The sequence below is a fragment of the Nicotiana attenuata genome, unplaced genomic scaffold (genome assembly GCF_001879085.1).
Source record: "Nicotiana attenuata strain UT unplaced genomic scaffold, NIATTr2, whole genome shotgun sequence".
In the NCBI taxonomy this organism is placed as follows: domain Eukaryota; kingdom Viridiplantae; phylum Streptophyta; class Magnoliopsida; order Solanales; family Solanaceae; genus Nicotiana; species Nicotiana attenuata.
The window spans coordinates 212524-227505 of NW_017670513.1; positions in this window are offsets into that span (position 1 = coordinate 212524).

The following is a 14982-nucleotide window of genomic DNA, read 5'->3' on the forward strand; positions in this document are numbered from 1 at the left end:
GGGAAGGTGTTAGGCACCTCTCGAGGTCCACAACGGTGGGTCCCGGCCAAACTCAAATTAGGTGAATTAGTCTTATAAGCAAACAAAACAATTTAGACAAATAGATATTACGTTTAAAATAAGGGGTAAAAGGGGTCCTAGGTTTGTTAGCCTATAGGATCACTTCTGTGCAATACATGGTAATCGTCCCCAAGTTGGGGTGCTACACATAGCATTAGCGCACAGGTCATCATGTCCTTTACTACCCGATTACCCTACCCTTAATGGTTATATGAGCGATTTCAATTAAACGTACAATATGCGTGCATTACCCGTCCCTTAATTAAGGTCCTGGAGGTGTTTAAGACTTCTAGTTAAGGTGGATCTAGACTCTCCTATAGTGTTTAAAAGGAGAAAATCTAAGCGACAAGCAAAACAAATAGGACTGTTAGATAAAAGAACAGTTAAAGGCCCACATTTACCTCCACAAATAAGCAGGCAATTGCACGTCTCAAACAACAGTATTTCAGACACTTTAAAAGTTCTATAGCAGGATATCTAGGTGAGCACAAAGCAGAACATATGCATTTTTTTTTAATTTAAAGCGAGGCAGAAGATACCTAATCAGTTTGCCTACTGATTTTAGGACTTGCTGAATCTGGGCAGTTTACGAACAGTCAAACAAAGCACAGTTTTATAATTTCAAGATTTTAGTTGTCCTACAGGCTTGCCTAGGCGTGGATCAGAGATGTCCTATAAACATGATATCTAATCGTTAATCAGAACCGCAATAAACCAGTAAACGATTTTAAGCAGGCAGTTTAGCTCATTAGGTCCTATAGGCATGCTGTCTAGGTGCTGAAGGATAATCACAAATGTTATAGAACTAATTTTATATATAAGCCTGATATCTAGGTGTTGGGACTGCTTTTATACTTATTCATGTAGGCATGATTGCTACTGAAGAAACCTGAGTTTTTATACGATTTAGCTGCAGGTATGATATCTAGGTGAGTGCAATAAAAGTCCTAGAACATGGTTTCTAATGCACATAGGAGAATTAATGAACACGATTGTTAAGGCTGAATTAGCAACAACCTAGAGACAAGATTTCTAGCACGAATTGAACATACATAAATAGAAATTTTGAGCGAATGGCATGATGAACCTATAAGCATGTTTTCTAATGCACACAACAACCTATAGGCATGATTTCTAATGCAGGTAGATAATCATAACAGTCCTAAAAGCATGATTTCTACCCGATCTCCCCACAAGATATATATAAACGTACCCCCCCCCCCCCCCATTTTACTAATATCCCCAATATCTATTTTACAAGAATGGTTATTACAGACCAAAAATGAATGAACTACAAAAATGAGACTGCTAAACTATAGGGAGCCTGGATAGGCCCAAAAGTAAACCTGGAAAACCAGGCCTTCAACCAGGTATGAACATGCCAATATTGTCATAGTGCACCCAGTGGTATCCTGGTGTGTCAAAGTTCCCAAGGGCCTTAGGTACCCCGGGCAATGTTTATACTAGAAAACTTTTAGAGAAAACAGTTTGTGAGCAAGTTTTGGAGAGCCAGCCCCAGTGTGTCAAAGTTCAGAGGAGTCTCATGGGCTCCTAGGCAATGCTCACACTGGAGGGGCAGGACACTAGATGTTCTAAGAGTAGGAATTGTAAACAGGAGATAGTTTTAAGAAAATAGTTTGGAACCTTGAGGAGGGGGTAAAATAGGAACAAACAGAGTCATTTTAAAACTTAAAATTCACACAAAAGACCCAACAATCAAACAGTAGACAAAAGCAGGATCACAATCATTTCAAGCAAAGCTTCGCATTGTATAGATTCAACTTAGTTTACTAGTTGTTACTAGGTGAGTAGATGGACAGGTATTAAACAAGGAAATGGCATGCTGGGATCAGATTACCAATCAGAAAGTCATATACAAGGGGGGAGTGGGGATTAGGAGCATGGAAATTATTAATCAGACATTTGTTAGGGGGTAAACACTTAAAATAGGACGGACAAACATGCCGGTTGAGAAACAAGTAGACATAGGTCTAATTTACATATAAGCAAACATATAGACATGCTGGAAGCAGGAAACACATAGGTCTAGTTAAAACAGAAAGTAAACATGCTGAAAGCAGGGAACACATAGGTTTAATTAAGACAGAAGTAGGCATGTTGAAAGTGGGAAGCACATAGGTCTAGTTAAAACAGACAGTAAACATGCTGAAAGCAGGGACCACATAGGTTTAATTAAATAGCAGTAAACATGCTGATTAGAAACAATAAACATAAAGCACATGGATCTAATTGGATAAAAGTAGACATGCTGATAACAGGAAACACAGATTTAATCACACAGAGGTAGAATGATAGCAAAAGTGGAGACATACCAGTTAAGAGATAGCAAGAGGAAAGTAAAGCAAACAGGAGCCAAGGGTCTAGCCTTGGCTTTCAGCCGGCTAGACACTGCAACAAACAAAGAGTAGGAAGATTGTGATAGAGGATAAGAGCAAGAACTTTGTGTATTTTTCTATGTCTGTGTGCGTGTGTGTTAAAGAGAAAGAGTGAGGTTTATATAGCATTGAGTAAAGTAAAGTAAATAAGGTAAAGTAGTTTAAAGGTTTGCAAATAAGGCAAAAAAAATAATCAGTCAATCAATTAGGCAAAAATCATGGGATTATATCCAAAAATAACTCGAAATTGAGGTCTAAATAAGGTAAGTGGTAAGTCTGATATCCAACTAGAGTCAGAACACCAAAAATCCGGCAAGTAACAGGGCAATTAGTCACAAATAAGGTAACACAAGTAAATAGAGACCAATTTAGGGGTTGCTGAGGCAGTCAACCCATAAATTAAGCTTAATAGGAACAATTGAGGCAAGTAGTACCAATTAGGAGTCCCAAAATAAGGAAAGTAGACAAAATTACAGGAAGTAATCACCTCAATAAACAAAGAAAATTTCAAACCCTAAACAGTCTAGGTAATCAATCAATTACTCAAGAATCACGGGCAAATATTGAGGCGAGTAATGAAATAATCAATCAAACTAAAAACTGGAACTCAGTCATGAAAAATCAATGGAAAAAGATAATCAAACACATAGGAATTTTAGTAAAGTTCCGCAGAAACAGACAAAGTGAAACCCTAGTTCTTAGAGAACATTAGGATCGATTAACAGCAAGGGAAACAAAAGATCTTTAAAGAAAAATCCTATAGGAACTCGAAATCTTTTCTAATCCAAAGAGATTTGAACAGTAAATAACAAGGAAGAAAAACCCTAATATAGAGGGATACTAAAATCGATTAACAATAAAGAGAACAAGAGATTTTAGACGAAAACTACTGGATAAACTCAAAATCACTCCAGATCTACAAAGATCTGAAAAGATTCATGTTGAAAAGATGAAGGTTTTGAGAAAAGGTCGGGGTAAAGGAAAAATCTAACCACAGCCACAAAACCAACGATACTCACAAACGTTGATGAAAACAAGGCGTTGTTCATAAGGAAATGAAAAGCCTAGGTCGACTTTGAGTCGAACCTCTTCGAAGCTCCCTCAGAAAACAACGAGAATCGAACAACCAGCAGAAGTAATAGGTTAGATAGGGTAGCAAAACACCAAATGACCTCATATTTGGTCAGGTATTGAAGGGGTTTGGGAGGTTTAGGGGTGACAGCACATCTAGGGTTTGGGTGGTTTCAGAGAGAATGGAGAAGAAGAGGGATTCAAGGCCGGCGGGTGTAGACAAATGACTAGGGTTAGGGGGTCGGTTGGATTAAAAATGGAAAGGGGGAATGAAGACCGTTGATCTCATAGATCAACGGCCACGATTAGAGGAGATTTGGGTCGGGTAGGATTTTAATTGGGCTAAGGTTTGGGTTAGGCTTAAGTGGGCTGGGGTTTGACTTGGAATTGGACTTGGGGAGTCCGAATTTAAACTTAATAAAGGGCTATTTGTTAAATACCTAATTAATAATTTGTAAAAATAGCTAATTAAATGATAAAAATAATTTTTATGCATGAAGGTGATTTAAAATAATTACTTAACATTTAAAAAAATATAAAAAATTATTTTTTGCATAGATAATGTAGTTATGCATATGTATGGTCTATTATTGCAAAATATGCACTTATAGTCTTAAAAAATGCAAATGTAATTATAAAAAATGCAATTAAAATATTTGAACACTCATATGAGTATAAATGATGAATTTAGATGACTAAATAATTGTAAAGTAATATGAGGGATAATTATTAAATATTATATAATTAAAAATGCAAAAATAAATTGATTTAAGGCCTTTAAAAATTATTGAAAAAAATTGTAAAAATACTTGTGCATGTTTGTAAATGCATGTACAATATTTTGAAAGTATGTATGCATGTTTAAAAATATATGAGAGAAAAATTGGATATTAACAGCTGCCCCTCTTTACCCGGGAAGGATGAAAGAGTTTTCGGATAAAGAAATGATGACCGATTTTGACCGAATGGGATGTTTTGAAATATAGAGGCCGAACCCTGGTCTTCGAGTTGCCTACATATCCCTGGTTTTACAGGAATCAGGCCATGTGTAGTTCTGGACCCACCGGTGAATGAAGCCGATGGCATTGTTATAGGAATGGTAGCCAGTTTCAGCAAAGGTTCTTTTATGAAGGGTAATGTCGGATGGAGTTATGATTATGAGTCTGGAGTGTGGCGGATGTATTATAGGGCAGATACCTGAATGATCACAGAGTAAGGTGGGTAATTGACGAGAATCGGTTATAATTGCCGGGTGTAAATGGCATGATCGGAAATCGGAGCGAAGATTGCTCCTTTTCGAAGAATGGTTACCTCATGAATTACCTGCAAACTCAAAATACGGTGCATGCAAGTATATAGAGATTATTGCGAGAATTTAAACATGATGCAAATTCCCTTTGGACCATGAAAGATTGTCTTTGGATCGTGCAGATGACGTCCTTAGACTATGATGTCCTGGGCCATGAATTATGAGATAGAAGATTCGCAAGCCATGAAATGATGTTCTTGAGCCATGACAATGGTGCCTCTGAACCATGACGCCTTTGAATAATGATGTGCAGTTTAGAGAGATCCTCAGGCTATGACATGGTGTCTTCAGGCTATGAGGATGATGCCTTCGGACTATGACGCCTTTGGAAAAATTGGCTATACGTCAGCCCATGAAATGCAGATACATGATACCAAAGGTGATAGCAAGACAAAGTTTTGTCTTGTGCAGAGTTTGGGGGCAGAGCTTAGCCCGAGGGAAGAAGATGGTGCCAAGTTTAGAATAGAGTAACATTTATGCAGGGAGGGACAACGCTTAGTCCCGTGAGAAGGCAATACTTAGCCTTATGCAAATACGGAGGCAGGGCTTAGCCTCATGCAAGACTTAAGACAGGGCTTAGTCTCCTGCAAAGAGAAGGCAGTGCTTAGCTTTATGCAAGAAGGGAGGCAGGGCTTAGCCTATGCAAGATTTGAGATAGGGCTTAGTCTCATGGAAATGGAAGGCAATGCTTAGCCTTATGCAAATATAGAGGCAGGGCTTAGCCTCATGCAAGATTTGAGACAGGGCTTAGTCTCATGCAAAGAGAAGGCAATGCTTAGCCTTATACAAGTATGGAGGCAGGGCTTAGCCTCATGCAAGATTTGAGACAAGGCTTAGTCTCATGCAAAGACAATGCGGTGCCTAGCCTTATGCAAATATGGAGGCAAGGCTTAGCCTTATGCAAATATGGAGGCAGGGCTTAGCCTCATGCAAGATTTGAGGCAGGCTTAGTTTCATGCAAATAGGGAGGCAGGGCTTAACCTCATGCAAGATTTGAGACAAGGCTTAGTCTCATGCAAGGAGAAGGCAATGCTTAGCCTTATACAAGTATGGAGGCAGGGCTTAGCCTCATGCAAGATTTGAGACAAGGCTTAGTCTCATGCAAATAAGGAGGCAGGGCTTAGCCTCATGCAAGATTTGAGACAAGGCTTAGTCTCATGCAAGGAGAAGGCAGTGCTTAGCCTTATGCAGTAAACAAGTAGATAAGAGTAGAATATGTCTTAGCTGGAGATATATTTGTGTCTGGTGGCCCGATTGATAGTGATTTTGCTGCGTGTATATTTGCGGATGCTCCTGTTATGCCCACTGTGCCTGCACCTAAAGAAAAATTGTGAGTTTTGTAAGGGGAGGTTGGTTCGTGCCTTTGTCTACAGGCTGTGATTTTCTCCGTTCTGGAGGCCCTGTTTGAGTTGCCCTGGGTAACACCTGGCTGTCACGGAAATAGAGCTTTCGAAAATACGCACTTATTGATGAAAATAGAGTTATTTTAGAAAGCATAGTGAAATATCAAGTAATTTTAGATGGACTAATGACTGTAACACATTTCAGAGACATTGCGACTTTATTGTATTAGAATTTTGAGGGTCCTCCTCAAAATTCTGCCCCAGTTTGGTAAATGATCCTTCGGCCGTTTTCCGTGTGACGAAACTTGCTNAATTATAGAAAAATTGTAAAAACACTTGTGCATGTTTATAAATGCATGTACGATATTTTGAAAGTATGTATGCATGTTTAAAAATATATGAGGGAATTATTGGGTATCAATAGCTGCCCCTCTTTACCGGGGAAGGATGAAAGAGTTTTCAGGTAAAGAAATGATGACCGATTTTGACCGAATGGGATGTTTTGAAATATAGAAGCCGAACCCTGGTCTTCGAGCTGCATACATATCCCTGGTTTTATAGGAATCAGGCCATGTGTAGTTCTGGACCCACCGGTGAATGAAGCCGATGACATTGTTATAGGAATGGTAGCCAGTTTCAGCAAAGGTTCTTTTATGAAGTGTAATGTCGGATGGAGTCATGATTATGAGTCTGGAGTGTAGCGGATGTATTATAGGGCAGATACCTGAATGGTCACAGTGTAAGGTGGGTAATTGACGGGAATCGGTTATAATGGCCAGGTGTAAATGGCATGAGCGAAAATCGGAGCGAAGATTGCTCCTGTTCAAAGAACGGTTAGCTCCTGAATTACCTGCAAACTTAAAATGCGATGCATGCGAGTATATAGAGATTATTGCGAGAATTTAAACATGATGCAAATTCCCTTTGGACCATGAAAGATGACGTCCTAAGACTATGATGTCCTGGGCCATGAATTATGAGATAGGAGATTCGTAGGCCATGAAATGATGTTCTCGGGCCATGAGAATGGTGCCTCTGAGCCATGACGCCTTTGAATAATGATGTGCAGTTTAGAGAGATCCTCAGGCCATGACATGGTGTCTTCAGGCTATGAGGATGATGCCTTCGGACTATGACGCCTTTGGACAAATTGGCTATACGTCATCCCATGAAATGCAGAGACATGATACCAAAGGTGATAACAAGACAAAGTTTAGTCTTGTGCAGAGTTTGGGGGAAGAGCTTAGCCCGAGGGAAGAAGATAGTGCCAAGTTTAGAATAGAGTAACATTTATGCAGGGAGGGACAACGCTTAGTCCCATGAGAAGGCAACTCTTAGCCTTATGCAAATACGGAGGCGGGGCTTAGCCTCATGCAAGACTTGAGATAGGGCTTAGTCTCCTGCAAAGAGAAGGCAGTGCTTAGCCTTATGCAAATTTGAAGGCAGGGCTTAGCATCATGCAAGATTTGAGAAAGGGCTTAGTCTCATGCAAAGAGAAGGCAATGCTTAGCCTTATGCAAATATGGAGGAAGGCTTTAGCCTCATGCAAGATTTGAGACAGGGCTTAGTCTCATGCAAAGAGAAGGCAATGCTTAGCCTTATGCAAGTATGGAGGCAGGGCTTAGCCTCATGCAAGATTTGAGACAAGGCTTAGTCTCATGCAAAGACAAGGCGGTGCTTACCCTTATGCAAATATGGAGGCAGGTCTTAGCCTCATGCAAGATTTAAGACAAGGCTTAGTCTCATGCAAAGAGAAGGTGGTGCTTAGCCTTATGCAAATATGGAGGCAGGGCTTAGCCTTATGCAAATATGGAGGCAGGGCTTAGCCTTATGCAAGATTTGAGACAAGGCTTAGTCTCATGCAAATAGGGAGGCAGGGCTTAGCCTCATGCAAGATTTGAGACAAGGCTTAGTCTCATGCAAGGAGAAGGCAGTGCTTAGCCTTATGCAGTAAACAAGTAGCAGATAAGAATAGAATATGTCTTAGCTAGAGATATATTTGTGTCTGGTGGCCCGATTGATAGTGATTTTGCTACGTGTATATTTGCGGATGCTTCTGTTATGCCCACTGTGCCTGCACCTAAAGAAAAATCGTGAGTTTTTTAAGGGGAGGTTGGTTCGTGCCTTTGTCTGCCGGCTTTGCTTTGCTCTATTCTGGAGGCCCTATTTGAGTTGCCCTAGGTAACACCTGGCTGTCACGGAAATAGAGTTTCTGAAAATACGCACTTATTGAGAAAAATAGAGTTATTTTAGAAAACATAGTGAAATATCAAGTAATTTTAGATGAACTAATGACTGTAACACATTTTAGAGATATTGCAGCTTTCTTGTATTAGAATTTTGAGGGTCCTCCTCAAAATTCTGCCCCAGTTTGGTAAATGATCCTTCGGTCGTTTTGCGTGCGACGAAACTTGCTGAACCCTCTCCGGAATTTTGAGAATCCTTCTCAAAATTCTGCCCTAGTTTCTTAACCAATTTCTGACTGTCTGGCATATGATGGTGTTGGCTGGACTTGTTCCGGAATTTTGAGGGTCCTCCTCAAAATTCTGCCCCAGTTTCTGGTGCTGGGGGACAATGGAGATTTTATTATGATATGACCGAACCCACAGGGCTGCCTACGTATCCCCTCTTAAACGGGAATCAGGTAAAGCGTAGTTCAATTACATCATATGAAGGAATGTAAACAATCTAAACATAGTATCTCTTGACTGCATCTGAATTGATTGATTTCGGCAAACTTCTCCGTCCATTTCTGCAAGTATGAGTGCTCCGTCCATTTGAGGTCTGTATGCTGTGGAGTTTTTGTGCTTGATTTTGAAGGTTTCACACATGGCTTTCATCAGATCACTGTTGATATTGGCGGCATTATCAGTGATAATGGATTCGGGAACCCCGAATCGGCAAATGATATAGTCCTTGACAAAATCCGCGATGACTTTTTTGGTTACAGCTTTGTAGGATGCGGCCTCTACACATTTTGTGAAATAGTCGATAGCTACCAAAATGAACCTGTGTCCGTTTGAAGCAGTGAGCTTAATCGGACAGATGACATCCATTCCCCAGGCAGCAAAATGCCAAGGTGCACTTGTTGCATTGAGCTCGTTTGGTGGTACCTTATCATGTCTGCATGTACCTGGCACTGGTGGCATTTCTATCGTACCNNTACTCAAGTAGTATATGGCTTGATCCTTTCTTCCTGTCTCGTCATGTTGTCCCAAAACACATCCGAAAGCTCCATCTAATACAGATAGATAGAGTAGCAAAGGTCTCCCAGGTTCTGGCGGGACTAGGACTGGTGGTGTGGAAGGTATTCCTTGATTTTGTCAAAAACATTCTGACAATCTTTGGTCCAACTTGTTTCAGCGTCTTTTCTCAACATTTTGAAGATGGGTTCACATATAACTGTGGACTGTGCTATGAAGCGGCTGATGTAGTTGAGGCATCCTAGGAAACTCATCACGTCCTTCTTGCTCTTTGGTGGTGGTAACTCTTGGATAGCTTTAACTTTGGATGGGTCCAACTCGATTCCTCGGCGGCTGACAATGAATCCCAGTAGCTTTCCTGCGGGAACCCCGAATGCACATTTTGCGAGGTTCAATTTTAGATTGTACCTCCTTAGCCTGTCAAAGAACTTCCTCAGGTCTGCTATGTGATATGCGGCTCTCTTGGATTTGATGATGACGTCGTTAACATACACCTCTATTTCTTTGTGTATCATATCATGGAAGATGGTTTTCCTGGCCCTCATGTAAGTAGCCCCGGCATTCTTCAGACCGAATGGCATCATCTTGTAGCAGTACACTCCCCATGGTGTAATGAAAGATGTTTTCTCTGCGTCTTCTTTGTCCATCCAGATCTGATGATAGCCCGCGAAGCAATCTACAAAGGATTGGAGTTCATGCTTGGCGCAATTGTCGATCAGGATATGTATATTTGGCAGTGGAAAATCGTCCTTGGGACTTGCTCTATTTAAATCTCGATAGTCAACACATACCATCCCATCTTTCTTCGGAACTGGTACAATGTTCGCTAGCCAGGTTGGGTACTCAACTACCCTGAGGACCTTAGCTTTGATTTGCATAGTGACTTCCTCCTTGATTTTCAGGCTCAAGTCTGGTTTGAATTTTCTGAGTTTCTGCTTCACTGGCGGACACATTGGATTGGTAGGTAACTTGTGAGCCACTATGGACGTGCTCAGACCGGTCATGTCGTCATATGACCATGCAAAGATATCCTCATATTCCTTCAGGAAATGAATGTACTCTTCGTTCTCTGGCGGTGATAAGTGAATGCTTACGCGAGTTTCCTTGACGGTTTCGGCGTCTCCCAAATTTATTGCTTCGGTTTCGTCCAGGTTGGACTTAGGTTTATTTAAGTTCTCAACCTCCCTAACAACTTCCTCAGGTATTTCATCCTCTTCTTCTGAGTCACTATCTTTATGTTGCGTTGTCTCATTACATGTCACAGTATCGGTTCATCAGGAAAAGTAATAATAACGCTGTAGAAAGAAAAATTGAAAGATAACAATGAATAATAAATAGCAATGCATTGATTAAATTTTGAAAATACCCCAAAACAAGTGTGGTTCGATGAATCAAGCAATTATTTTGAAACAAAATGCGTCTCTAAAACAAAATTACTGAAAACATCTGAAATGCCTAGCATGGCTATAGAAATAAATTAGGCTAAGTGCCAAGCTACCCAGGGACTCGGCGGGCCCAGGATGGTGTGGCGGTCCAATTCTTGAGAACAACTCCCTTCTCTACAGTCTGAATGGTGAGGCCTTCCTCCTCCTCCTCCTCCTCAACTATTGCACTGCATTGTATCATCTATTTTGACTTTTCCTTTGCTTTTAGGATCACTTGGAAGAGGAGGATGTGGGAGACCTTTAGGTATGCTGATGATGCCAGTATGTGCAAACCAACCTTAGGGGATGAGAATAATCAAAATAAAGGAAAAAGGTAAACAAGTTAGTAAGGATCCTGAAAAGCATTTGCAGTATTTAAACAGGTATTGCGGGAATATAAATTCGCGTCCTAATTTGGGGAACCTCGTTGTGCCCGAGGTAGGCTTAGCGACAAGTAGATTTGGAGAGATTTAATGCCGATAAATGCCTCATTTCATTAATGTGAAAAATAAACCGAATCTCTAATAAAACGACAATAATGATAAAGAGTTACTAATGGCATTTTCCTTATTACATTCGAATTCCAAAACGACTCTAGAAAAGCAAATAATCCTAATCTACTTGGTCCCATAGGGAGCTTCTCCAGGCTTGACCTTCTTGGCCCCATCAATTAGATTTTCCAGGTCGCGCAGAACCTAGGGACTTCGTGCCTCATTTTCTGCAAAAATAAACAAAGTTAGACCCCTTCCCCCTCTTGATTCAATTACTTACACATTAACGATTAGCATGACGGCATTTATCTCTCCAAATAATGCACATATAGTGATTGCATCCATTGGGATTATGGAAATCTCGGTGGACTTTGGACCAGGCTTTCTTAGAGGGTTATTATGTGGGCAGCATACTAACCCGGCTAGGTTTGACCATGATGCATGTACAATTAATCAGAGTAAGGTTTCTAGAGAGGTCTAGACTGGTACCCTCAAGCGGACAACTTGAGGGGAAAAGGCACGGAACCGTCGAGTGCACCGCTGATCGACTAGTTTTACTGCAAATACGCCTTTCCGAATTTAATGGGTGATATATATGAAGAGCGCAAACACTCATCAAGCGTTGCTATAGGATTGATTGCGCACTAGTGGAATATGATGTCGAGCATGATTTATGCAACAACAAATAGAACGTTGTCATGTATTTGCACGTTAAAAATGATAAATGCGGTATTTAAATAATAGAAAAACAGTTAAGAAAGAAAACAAGGAGACAAGTCAGTTTCTGTAGTAAAGGAAATTATAAATGCTAAAAAAAATGGCAATTAATTCAAATAAGGGGGAAGGGAAAGGGTGCACATATATTAACAGGATAAAGCATGTTCAAGACTAATTCACAAAAACAAGTTTGTTATGGTACGAGCCTAAGATATCCCCAGCATAGTCGCCATGTTGTCGCGCCCCTTTTTTCCTCGTGGAGTCCGGGTTTCAACATTCTTTGGGACAACTCATTTTCCTTTTGGGAATTGGGTATGGAATTTTGAAGAGTCGCCACCTAACGGATTTAAGGTGCGTTAGGGCACCTAAAGCAAATACCTCATAAACCGGTTTGCATTANAATAGGGAGTGAGTGTGACTGCAGGCCTTAAAGTCATCCGCTTCCCCGAATCGAGCCCCGATTGATCCCTCAGGATCCCATTCTTCGTCCGTCTCTATCACATGTACTCCATAACCTCTATGATTTGGAAGAAGATGTTGCGGACGTTGGGTGCAACTTCCTTTGCTTGTATGACCTTGTTATCAATCAATGTCTGGATCTTATCTTTTCAATGTCCGACACTCATCAATGGTGTGCCCCTTCATACCGGAATTATATGCACAGGGTTTTATTTGGGTTGACCCATTGAGATGAATTCTTCATTGCCACAGCAAGAATAGGGGTGATATAACTAGCAGCCTTCAATCTTTCGTACAGCTGGTCGATGGGTTCAGCAATGGCGGTATATTGTCTGGGTGGTTTGCGATCAAAGTTAGGTCGGGGTTTCTGGTAATTTAGACGAGTTGGAGGTGAATGATAGTAGGCTGGCTGGGTGTTATAAGTATGGTAGGCGGTGGTGGGCTGGGAATATCTGGGAGGTGAGGGTTAGTACGTAGGTGGAGGTATTTGATATGTGAGTGGAGATTTGGGCCCTGGGCTACCATTACTACGCCTACTTCTTTCTTCTTTGATTTGCCCCCTGATTGTAATGATTTGTTCGTGGCCTGTAGTGCCTCAAAATTTGTCACCATCCCGCTTTTGATACCCTCTTCAATCCTTTCTCCGAGTTTGATAATGTCGGAGAACTTGTGATTCTCAATGACCATTAGCCTTTCATAATACTGTGGGTCCTGTGCCCTGACAAAGAACTTGTTCATCTGTTCCTCGTCTAATGCTGATCTGACCTTGGTTGCTTCTGACCTCCACCGAGTAGCATACTCGCGGAAAGTCTCAGTTGGCTTCTTCTTTAAGTTCTGGATATAGAAGACATCCGGTGCATTTTCTGTATTAAACCTGAATCGGTCCATAAAATCTGATGCCATGCTCACCCAATTGGCCCACTTCTTAGGGTTCTAGCTGATGTACCAGGATAGGGCATCCCCGATAAGGCTTCTCATGAAGAGCTTCATTCGGATCCTTTCATCTTTTTCGACCCCCACGAGCTTGTCACAATAAGTTCTCAAATGAACCTTCACCTGTTCCATCAAATATTTCGAACTTGGGAGGTTTGTAACCCTCCGGCAGTTCCACATCTGGTTTTATGCATAAATCCTCGTAGTTCAGACCTTCTATCCCTTTACTTCCTTCAACACCCTGAACTCGGCTTGTCAGTTTCTTGAGCTCCTCGGCCATGTTCTTGATAAGCAGGTCCTTCTTAGCGGATTCTGGTGTAGTGGAGTGAGGTATGGTTTCCACGTATATGGGGTTGTTTTGGTGAGCGCCAGAGATTTGGGTGTAGTGGTGATCATTGGTGGAGTTTTGAGGATTGGGAACAGGGTGAGGTGTGTTCTGAGGGGTGTGATAGGTAGTGGTTTGCGGGTACTGGATTGGTTGATGGTGGTGTTGTAGAGGAGTTTATCGGTAAAGGATTAGGGTTTTGAGGTGGAGCTGCATATGGATGGGGTGGGCGGATTATGTGGTCGTTGGTTTGGCGTAGTTTGAGGAGGTGCTAGGTTTTGAGCATTTTGCTGGTTAACGTCTGGGATGTTTAGAGTGAGAGAGAGGTTTGCTAGGTTGCGGACCTGCTCAAGTTCTCCATGTAACTCCAGTATTTTCTGCTCTAATCGCAGAACCAACTCATTCTGGGCCGGAGTGCTTCGACCGTCTGAAGTTTCGATGTTCTCGGCGTTTTCCTTTCGAATGCCGCTCAAGTCATCCATTTTAGCTTTCCCCATGCTTTTCGTATTACTTGAAGGAGGAGGGCCTCTAGATCTTGTGGTGGTATGCTGATGATGCCAGTATGTGCGAACCAAACTTAGGGGATGGGAATAATAATAAATAAAGAAAAACAAATGGTAAATAAGTTAGTAGGGATTCTAAAAAATGTGTGCAGTATTTAAACACATATTGCAGGAATGTAAATTCGTGTCCTAATTTGGGAGTCTCCTTGTGCCCGAGGTAGGCCTAGCGACAAATAGATTTGGAGAATTTCAGTACCAATAATTGCCTCATTTCATTAGTGTAGAAATAGACGAACCCAAAATGACACTAAATAAAATAAGTCACTAATGGCATTTGGACTTATTACATTTTGAAAAAAAAACAAATAAACCTAATCTACTTGGTCCCAGAAGGACCTTCTCCAGGCTGGATGCTCTTGTCGATCAGATTCCCCAGTTCGCGCAGGTTCAGCAGTAAGAATGCCCTTGCCAGATGTCCTCCTTCGCTTCCTTCAGTATTCTGGAAATCGAAAGATCCTCTCACCAATCTAGCAATAATGGTGGTATGTTACGGACCGTGCCGAACCTGGGGACTTCGTGCCTCATTTTCTGCAAAACAAATATGGTTAGGCCCTTTCCCCCTTCGGATCTGACTATTTATACAACAAAGATTAGCATATTGGCACTTATTTCTCCAAAATAAATGCACACAGTCGTGGTTGCGTCCGTTGGGATTATGGAAAACCCGATGTACTTTTGGACAAGGCTT